Genomic DNA, 8,681 nt, shown 5'->3' with positions numbered 1-8,681 from the left:
GTGTGAAAATGTCTATTTTCTCTCCTCTTGTTTTGACAGGGGAGAAAATAGAAATTATCTAATTATCCGATCTGTCAATTTTGTTTTTTTGATACCAACATTGAAAAATGATACTTTCGCCCCGCATATGAGGGGCGAAAGTAAAAAAATGCATCCCACGGGGAGAAAGTACTTAACGAAGAGCGAACGCAACTGAACGAACAGCGAAAGTGACTGACGTCACAGAAAATGAGAGAAATGAGTCGAGTTGTCAACAAAATCCGCTCATATTATGCAGAATACTTTGATCAAAATTGTAAAACACTGTGCGCCAGTGTTCTTATTGAAATTAGCATACAAAGTTGATACTTTTTGTTACTGAATGATTTGTTAGTTATATCTTAATTTTTGTGTGTGTTATTGTTGTGATGGCTAAATTATAACATTTTTCATATACCAGGGGGCTGCCGCCCCCTGGACCCCCGCATTTTCTGGCTAAATGCCTTTTTATTTCAACATTTTGTTGCGATGTTAGCGATACGTATCAATTTTCAATGTTGGTATCAAAAAAAAAAGTATGAACGACTCGGGGCAAAAGTAAAAAAATTCAACCTGTGCGATTAGAGCCCTTGCCTTCGGCGCGGGCTCCAACTCTCGCACACGGTTGAATTTTTTTACTTTCGCCCCTTGTACTATTTAAGATGTAAGAAAAAAGGTAATCACACACAGCTTTTTCAATTTTTATACAAAAGTTTCAATTTTTCGGACCTGCTGACATTTGTTTTTGAAGGCCCCCCAGAGGCCTTTTTGATAGCCAGTTCAGCCCTGATCACAGATCACGCTTCGCAAATATGAAAAACAAAATGAATAAAACAGGAAATTTGATATTTTGATTTTGGCGGCTGCTCTGCCTACTTTTTTGGTGATTTCATTATTCTTTTCTCAATTCACGCCGTAAGTGCGGTATAAATTCAAAATCTTTCTCACGCAAGTCTTTTTGACGCAGCGTCATTTTCATACAAGGAAGCGTTGAAATATATTTTTATGTTCACTTTTTCATCGACTCGTTCACTTGAAATTCAAATTTTAGGCACACTTACGGCGTGAATTAAGTTTTAAGTGCATTTTGAAGGCTTACAGAAGAACAATTTCTTGCTTAGATAAATGTTTTATACCGATTAACTTCAGAAAACGTCTATACTTCTTTGTTTTTCAGAAATACATGACCACATGTTCCGCATGCGACTGCATGTGTAGTTTACTTTCATTTCGCATATGATTCGCTAGACTTGAACTTGTAACAGGACACGACTAGCCACTTATGTGGTTATGTGTATCACTGCCACTGTCGCCATGATCTATGTTTGCAAAAATAATTCTTTAAAGTTTTTGAGTAGTTATGAAATTGCATACTGTCTCTCACATTGAATCAGAAACCATTTAAGCGGCAGAACCATTTCGCTAATTTTGTGTCAGCTTTATGCCACTATGGTCGTTGGAGGTTTGGTGCATAGTGCTTCTGTTTTCCAAAATCAAATTGTTGTTGTAGAGCATTTGGAAATCCGAACCAACAATGCAGAAATACTTCGGTGTTTTTCCGTATTAGAACCAAACACTCACATGTACCGTGTGAGCGTATGAAGATTTCGTTCTTCGTTCGTTCTTGCACAACACTCGGACGTGTTTTTGTTGGAAGTACATCTCAACTATAACCATCAAAGCTTTTACGCAATTTTTTGTAATAACTAGTTGAAGAGTTTAGTTTCCATTTTTAGCTTCTATCCCTTCATGAATTAATGTTGATGGAAGAGAATTTTCATTGAACTATGAAGTAAACTGGCAATTTTAGGGAGAAAATGAGGTGTAGAAGTTGGCATGCTCCGAAAGCCTACTTTTCATGTTTGAAGCACTACTTTCGATGCCCTCAGCATGTAAAATCCATTCCATAACTCAGAATAATGAAAAGTCTCGTTTTCGTCTCGGCCTCGCCTCGGATCAACCAAATTCACTCTACCTCTCATCGTTTTATCCATAGTAATGTAAATTACCACTTCTCCAAAACCGATGAAGAAACATGCATGTCGAAACTCCGCAAAAAAAACGAAAGATTTTCCCACGAATTTTAGAACAACAAAGGAAAATTTCTATCATTCTGTATGCGTTTACGACTATTTTATATCAATACAAACAAATAAACATCTTAGATCGAGGTCAAAGACGGCAACAAGACTTGCGAAACACATTTCATGAAAATTCATTTGGAATTATTTTCATATGCAAGAGAAAAATATTGTTGTGTTTTTCAACCATTTCGTTAACGTCACAACGAAATGTTATTTTAAATTGAAACGACTGTCGATTTTGAATAATTACCGAATTTGTATAAAAAGAATGTTAAAATTTCGAAATTAGTTAGTCTGCCTGAAAGTCTTACAATCCATAATAAAATTCAACAAAATGAAACTACTCGCATTCATCATGGTGTTGCTGTTGGCGTTATCTCAGGTGACATAAGAATATTTGGTGAAAAACATTGGATAAATAATTTATTAACTCATTTTATCGTTCGCCTACAATAGTTTGTACCGGCAGCAGATGCTGAACCCCATAGACGCCGTAGAATCAATCGTAGAATCGCTAACCAACTTGCACGAAATGGTATCTACAGAAAGTAGAAAAATAAAGTTAAATTCAATGAACAAAGTGATTTTTAAATGTGTGTCTCTAAATTAGACTGTGACATAATAAGTTAATAAGTGCTGATGCCCAGCAATGTTTGAACATTGAACCACTGACAGTGGTAATTTTCCAATCGCCATCCTCCTTTTCACTCTCAAGTTCCTGCATTTGTACAAATCACGTAAAGCATGGAGCGCCGGGCTACTTAAATTAACTGCAGTCACCATCGCTCGACAAAGTGATTGGGCTAGCTACTAGTTCATTCAAATCAAATCGTGTTACAAATTACCTTTTGACAAGCCTTACATTATTGTGTCTGGTTAGTCTAGAGCTACTCTTATCTCATTCATTATCATGAATCCCACCATTTAATTTTGATAGGTTCGTCCCAAGCATGATTGTAATTTTTTGTTGAATGCTCCGAGATCGACCTCCAATTTCGTGTGTCTCCTTTCCATGCAAAAATAATGCCTGCGCTCTTTTGGCCGACGAACGTTGCAGACTTATTAAACAGTTGGTGGATGGATCAAGAGGTAGACATGGAAGAACCAATATGCCATTTAATGTTCAATGAAGGAATATGACGAATTCCACTACATATTACCGTGCAAATGATGATGATGTATCTGGAAAAAATCAAGTTGAGTCATATAACAGCAATTTACAAAAGTGGACAGAACGGGCTAAATTAATCATCGGCCCGCACCTGCCGAAAAAAGCACACGGACCTGTGAGCAACCGATCTGTTGAAACCAATCTGATTGAATTTACAGACACTCCGCATACGAAGTCGGAGCTCAAGAAGAGCCGTACGTGTCGAAAGAGAATAAAAATTTCGAATAAAAACGACAAGCTCTGGTTAATATGGTCCTTCATATAGCAAAATGTATGTTAAAAAAATTGAAGTACAAGATTTGAAATCAACAGATTGCAAACACTTGATCGATGGAAGTAATAGACCCGACGATAATACTGGTCATTATGCATGCATGCCGTCTGTTAACATAGTTAATTTCATTGCGTTAATACGGCGTTACCTTGGTTGAAAGCACTATCATTCCCCCAACGTAAATCTATTTTAAATAAAACAAAAGGCTGTGAGAGCCTTAGCAGCTATAGACAAACATAGTTTCTATTAACAAGCAAAATCTGTGTTTTAAGCCCGATTGTATTCTGAACAATTGTTTCAAATTGACGATGTTACTAATATGCACTAAAGTCGAACTGGGAATGTATTAAAAACCACTCAATTAATTCGTTCAACAGAAAGAAAGAAAAAAAGCGAACAAAAAAAAACCTCTGAATGGAAAAGTTTCCCATAGAATTCGAAATAATTCAAAGTCATTTCCCATTTTACAATCGATCAATTGAAAGGAAAATTTAATCAATCATCGAATGAGATGATTCGATTATAAAATAAAGAATAGGAGACGATTGCTATATGGATGAATCGTGAAAAGGGTGTTAATTCTTCTGTTAAAGGTCTTTTTTCTCTCTCTCTCTCTCATTCTTAAACGAATTCTGAAGTTGGCTTCATTATTAAGAGGATTTTAATTGCACATAATTTTTTTGTAAAATGTTTTGTTTGGTACGAAAGCTTCAGCCGTTAAGGGTGAATTAATTAATTCAGGGAAAATGATTAGCAATTTTCTTAATTATCCTTTGAGCAATTTTATATGAAAAGAATGAATTTTAATAAAAAAATTTATTTACATAATGTTGTACGTTGGATACCTGAGAGTATGCGGCAGAAAACATTTAGAGTACACTTGCTTGATGGTTGTTTACTGTTTACGTGGACTTTTTGTGTTACACTCGTGTTCGTAAACATTTTACTTGTTAACATAAAGTCAGTTTACCTTGCTCCTTTCAAATTGAAGACTTTTCTATCAGACAAAGTCCACTTTGGACACTGTGGACACTCAGGAAATTTCACTGTTGCGCAGAATTGACAACAGCTGGTCTTTGATCAGCTGATGTTCGTGTTATTGTTTAGGATAGAAGTTTATATTCGTCGGTTTGCTCACTCTCACGTGTGCGAGTGAATAAACGGCTAGTCTAAATAATATCACGAATACCAGCTGACAACTATCAGTTTGTTTCAAGTTCTGCACTTGATTGAAATTTTGAGTGATACTCTTCCTCTAAAAATCTGACAACTCATGGCAGCGACGGTCGAAGCAAAGTATATAAACACTGAAGGTAATGCAGAACCTCAGCGGATCAGATAAATTACGGATCCAAACTTTCAGGTGAATTCATTTCCTTATGTTGTCTAACTTAGACTTATGCAACATGACGGCCCTAAATTCTTACACTTCATCACTAAATGTAACTTGACGCAAACGAATTCAATACGTGTGTAACATGACGGAGCTAAAATTCACCTGAAAGTTTGGATCCGTGTGTAACTGCGGATTTGCATTACCTTCAGTGTTTATATACTTTGGGTCGAAGTACCAAACCACTTACAATGACAATAGAAGACAATGCAAGTCAAATTGCATAAGGTAACAGGGAGCTGCAGGAATGGACCAAAAAGCCACCGTTTTGTAATTATTGTTTTCGTAATTTATTTCCTTCAAGTGACACGAGGTATTTTAATTGTATGTGATTATCCTCGTTCACCAAAAAGAATCTAAGTCATTTTTATACCAGAGCAACGCACTTCGTTGCGTTGACCAGAGCTATATTTTTATTTCTTGTGTAGACTTCTCCACTGGTTTCGTAAAAGCAAGTAAAGAAAAAGCAATTAAAGAAAAAGCAATTAAAGAAAAAGCAATTAAAGAAAAAGCAAGTCCCTTCCGAAGAATTCATCATTTTTTCGATCTTAAGTAAGTCTGTCAAACTTGAGATCCCTATCGCATTCGCCTCAGGATTTTGATATTTATCACGATTTTGTTATTAAATGCAATTTCAAAATGCGTAGAACAATTATGTACTGCTTGCAAACTGTATGCCAATTCAAGGGTATAATTGCGGATTCAGATAAAAATGTAAAATTGACGAAAAATCTCTTTTGTTTTCAGCTCTTTTTGGCGTTGTCCTAAAATGTTCTGGAACTTGCTAGTCATTTTCTTTGATTGATTCTTTTTAAATAGAGAAAATTTAGCAGCAAATGCAAGTTTGACATTTTTTGACAATTTGGACAGAGCTGAAAACAATAGTTATTTGTTAACCTAGGAGAGAAAATAGTAAGTTCCAACAAGAGCGATGTTTGTTGCCAAAGCGAAGCTAGTTGGATTTCCTATTTCTCCCAGAAGTGAACACAACGTTTTTCATGATTGCAGGTTGCCATACAATTTTCGAAAACACTTTGTCATTGTTTGTCACTTTGTTTGACAGCTCGAATTAGATAATTTCTATTTTTCTCCCCACGGAGAAACGTCATTCGACCAGTTGTCAAAAAAAAACGCAATTTTTTTCATTTCCTATTTTACCCAAAGGCAAAACACAACACGCGTGAATAGTACATTACTTACCAATGGGGCAAATGATGGAAATGGTATTTCTTGACACATTGCAGAATAATGTGCACGCTGGACACCCTGGAAAGTAGTTAAGGAGTCGAGGGTTACCTCCAAAAAAAATTTAAAAAATGTAAAAATTATTTTTTTATTTTTAGATATTTTTTGTCAAATAACGTTTTTTTCTTCAATCAAAATAGTGTCAAATGAGTTGTCACTTTCACAAAGCTAACCTCAAACAATGACAGCTCCATATAAATTTTTGTAACATTGTGGTTATCTTTGTGAAAATGACAGCTCATTTGACATCTCAAACGACTTTGATAATGAGCTATTCCTTGACTCCTTAACTGATTTCCAGGGTGCCTAAAGTCGACAAGTCACAGTAACCGGCAAAGTGTTGAGGAAAATTCGCCGATCGAGGAGTAGTCAAGTAAGATATTTTATTCAAAAACTCGAGATAAGGTTTTGGCACCGTGAAGTAAAGTTAACTTTTTACTTCACATTTTTGAATGAAAGTTTTTGAAAACTTTGCCTGGACGATTTGAAGCAAAAATAATGGTTTGCATCAAGATAAAAAACAGCTCACAAACAAACAATTAAATCACAAACAATTAAACATTCCATTTTCATTCACAATGTAATGTAAAAAAACATTAAAAATAAATAAATAATAAATTTTTTGGTATTCGTATACGAAACGTACCATTTCGACACACACACAAAGGGACATAAAGAATCGCATTACCTATTTCATTTATATATTATTGGAAAGCGAAAATTGTGTAATAGCGCGAAAATTCCATGACATTTTCAGTAAAATAGTATTAACCAGCCAAACAAAGGACCATTAAAATTTTATTGAAATAACCATATAAAGTAGGGATGATTTTCTCATTCCTGGATGTAAATACAAGTATTGTGAATGCGGAAATTGTCATGTACGGGTATAGTAGGGAGCATACGAGGGATATACATACACGGTGTATGCGACAAAAAAGATTGGGCTCGGAGTTTTGGGCATAAAAGACGATTTCTATCAAGCTGATGCAAATTGCGTCACAAATTGTTTGGGTTCAGAGAAATGATAAGTTGGTACGCCTGTGGCGAGATATAAGATACATGTGAATGACAGTTGGCTCTTATATGAAATGATAAGTTGATAAGTTGATACGCCTGTGGTGAGTAGAAGGAACATTGGAATGACAGTTGGCTTCTATGGAATAGAGTTACAAATAAATTTTATTCCATAGAAGCCAACTGTCATTCCAATGTTCCTTCTATCTCGCCACAGGCGTACCAACTTATCATTTCTCTGTATATTAGAGAATGTGAGAGAACTTCTGTCTTTCACATGTTTCTTCTATCTTGCCACAGGCGTACCAACTTATCATTTCTCTGTTTGGGTTGGGTTAACTAAAGGCATCATGTTCATGATCTTCCAAATGTCAGACACAGCTGTCAAATATGTCGATTTAATTAAACGAGCGATTCGGACGTACTTAACGTCAATCGATTTAGGTTAAGGACAACTTAACGTAAATCGATTTAGCTTAAGGGAAACTTAACGTCAATCGATTTAGGTTAAGTACATCTCAACGTCAACCGATTAAGGTAAAGGACAACTTAACGCAAACTGAGTGGGGCTACGTTGACGAGGCATCGAAGGACTTGTAAGTGTTTAAACGAGTTTCGTACAAACACGTTTGATCTGTTACATACAGCTGACATCTGTTATCGACAACGATATCAATAATAAACGACAAGCTCTCACTATTGAGGTCTTATATAGCAAAAAGCATGTTCGAAACAAATGAAGTAAAAGATTCTTGAAATTTATACCAGAAAATCTTCGATCAAATGAAGTAACAGTTTGAATAGTAACACTGTTAATATGCTTGCCGTCTGTGACAGGTTAAAAAGTGAGGTTGGATGGGGCCAGTTGAAGCAAATTTTGTCTGAAATTTGGAATGGGTTAACTGTATTTCCATGACTGGTCAAAAAGTGGCCATTCACAAAAATGACATACTACTGGTCGGTCCTGCAGCATTTGTCGTACGCTAAAGTAACTTCAACTTTGCACACAAATACGAAACTTTTAAATAATTCGTCTGTGTATAGCCAAAGCGTCCCGCATTCACCTTTTTCATAGCAATCGTAACTTGCCGGAACAAAAGTATCGTTATACATACTCATACAAAAGTATACAGTGCCAGTGTGTCGTAACAATTGTAAGAACGTTATGGCTCTTTTCTATCTGCCCCTCGATCAGCATCATGGATATTTTGGAGTCGTTATAAATGTTTATTGTTTCATGCCATATATTTTTATGGCATGGACGATTAGTGGCTTTCTGTATGTCATGATTGTGTGAGAGGGGTATGGTCAAACTATGTTAACCGTTTGGTAGAGAATTGAAAGATTTCAGCAAACTTTGTACAAATGAAGAAGGGCTGAAATGCTGAATCAGCATTTTTTTTAGAACGAGAGTAAATCTGTCGTCTTGCCTGTTACAGATAAAAATGGTTCAAGTAATTGCAGGTAAAAATCAATTTT

At 35.7% G+C, this 8,681-nt stretch overlaps 1 long non-coding RNA gene across 1 annotated transcript; it reads left to right on the top strand.

Moving 5' to 3' along the window:
- The first annotated feature begins 2,332 nt into the window (after positions 1–2,332).
- Positions 2,333–2,678, top strand: LOC119072282. Its single transcript, XR_005086821.1, has 2 exons — positions 2,333–2,484; positions 2,559–2,678. It is a non-coding gene; the product is annotated as an uncharacterized LOC119072282 (long non-coding RNA).
- The last annotated feature ends 6,003 nt before the right edge of the window (positions 2,679–8,681 follow it).

Source organism: Bradysia coprophila, assembly GCF_014529535.1.
Source record: "Bradysia coprophila strain Holo2 chromosome IV unlocalized genomic scaffold, BU_Bcop_v1 contig_81, whole genome shotgun sequence".
NCBI classification, from domain to species: domain Eukaryota; kingdom Metazoa; phylum Arthropoda; class Insecta; order Diptera; family Sciaridae; genus Bradysia; species Bradysia coprophila.
Note: the sequence above shows the minus strand (reverse complement) of the source record. Positions and strands in the feature narration are given on the sequence as shown.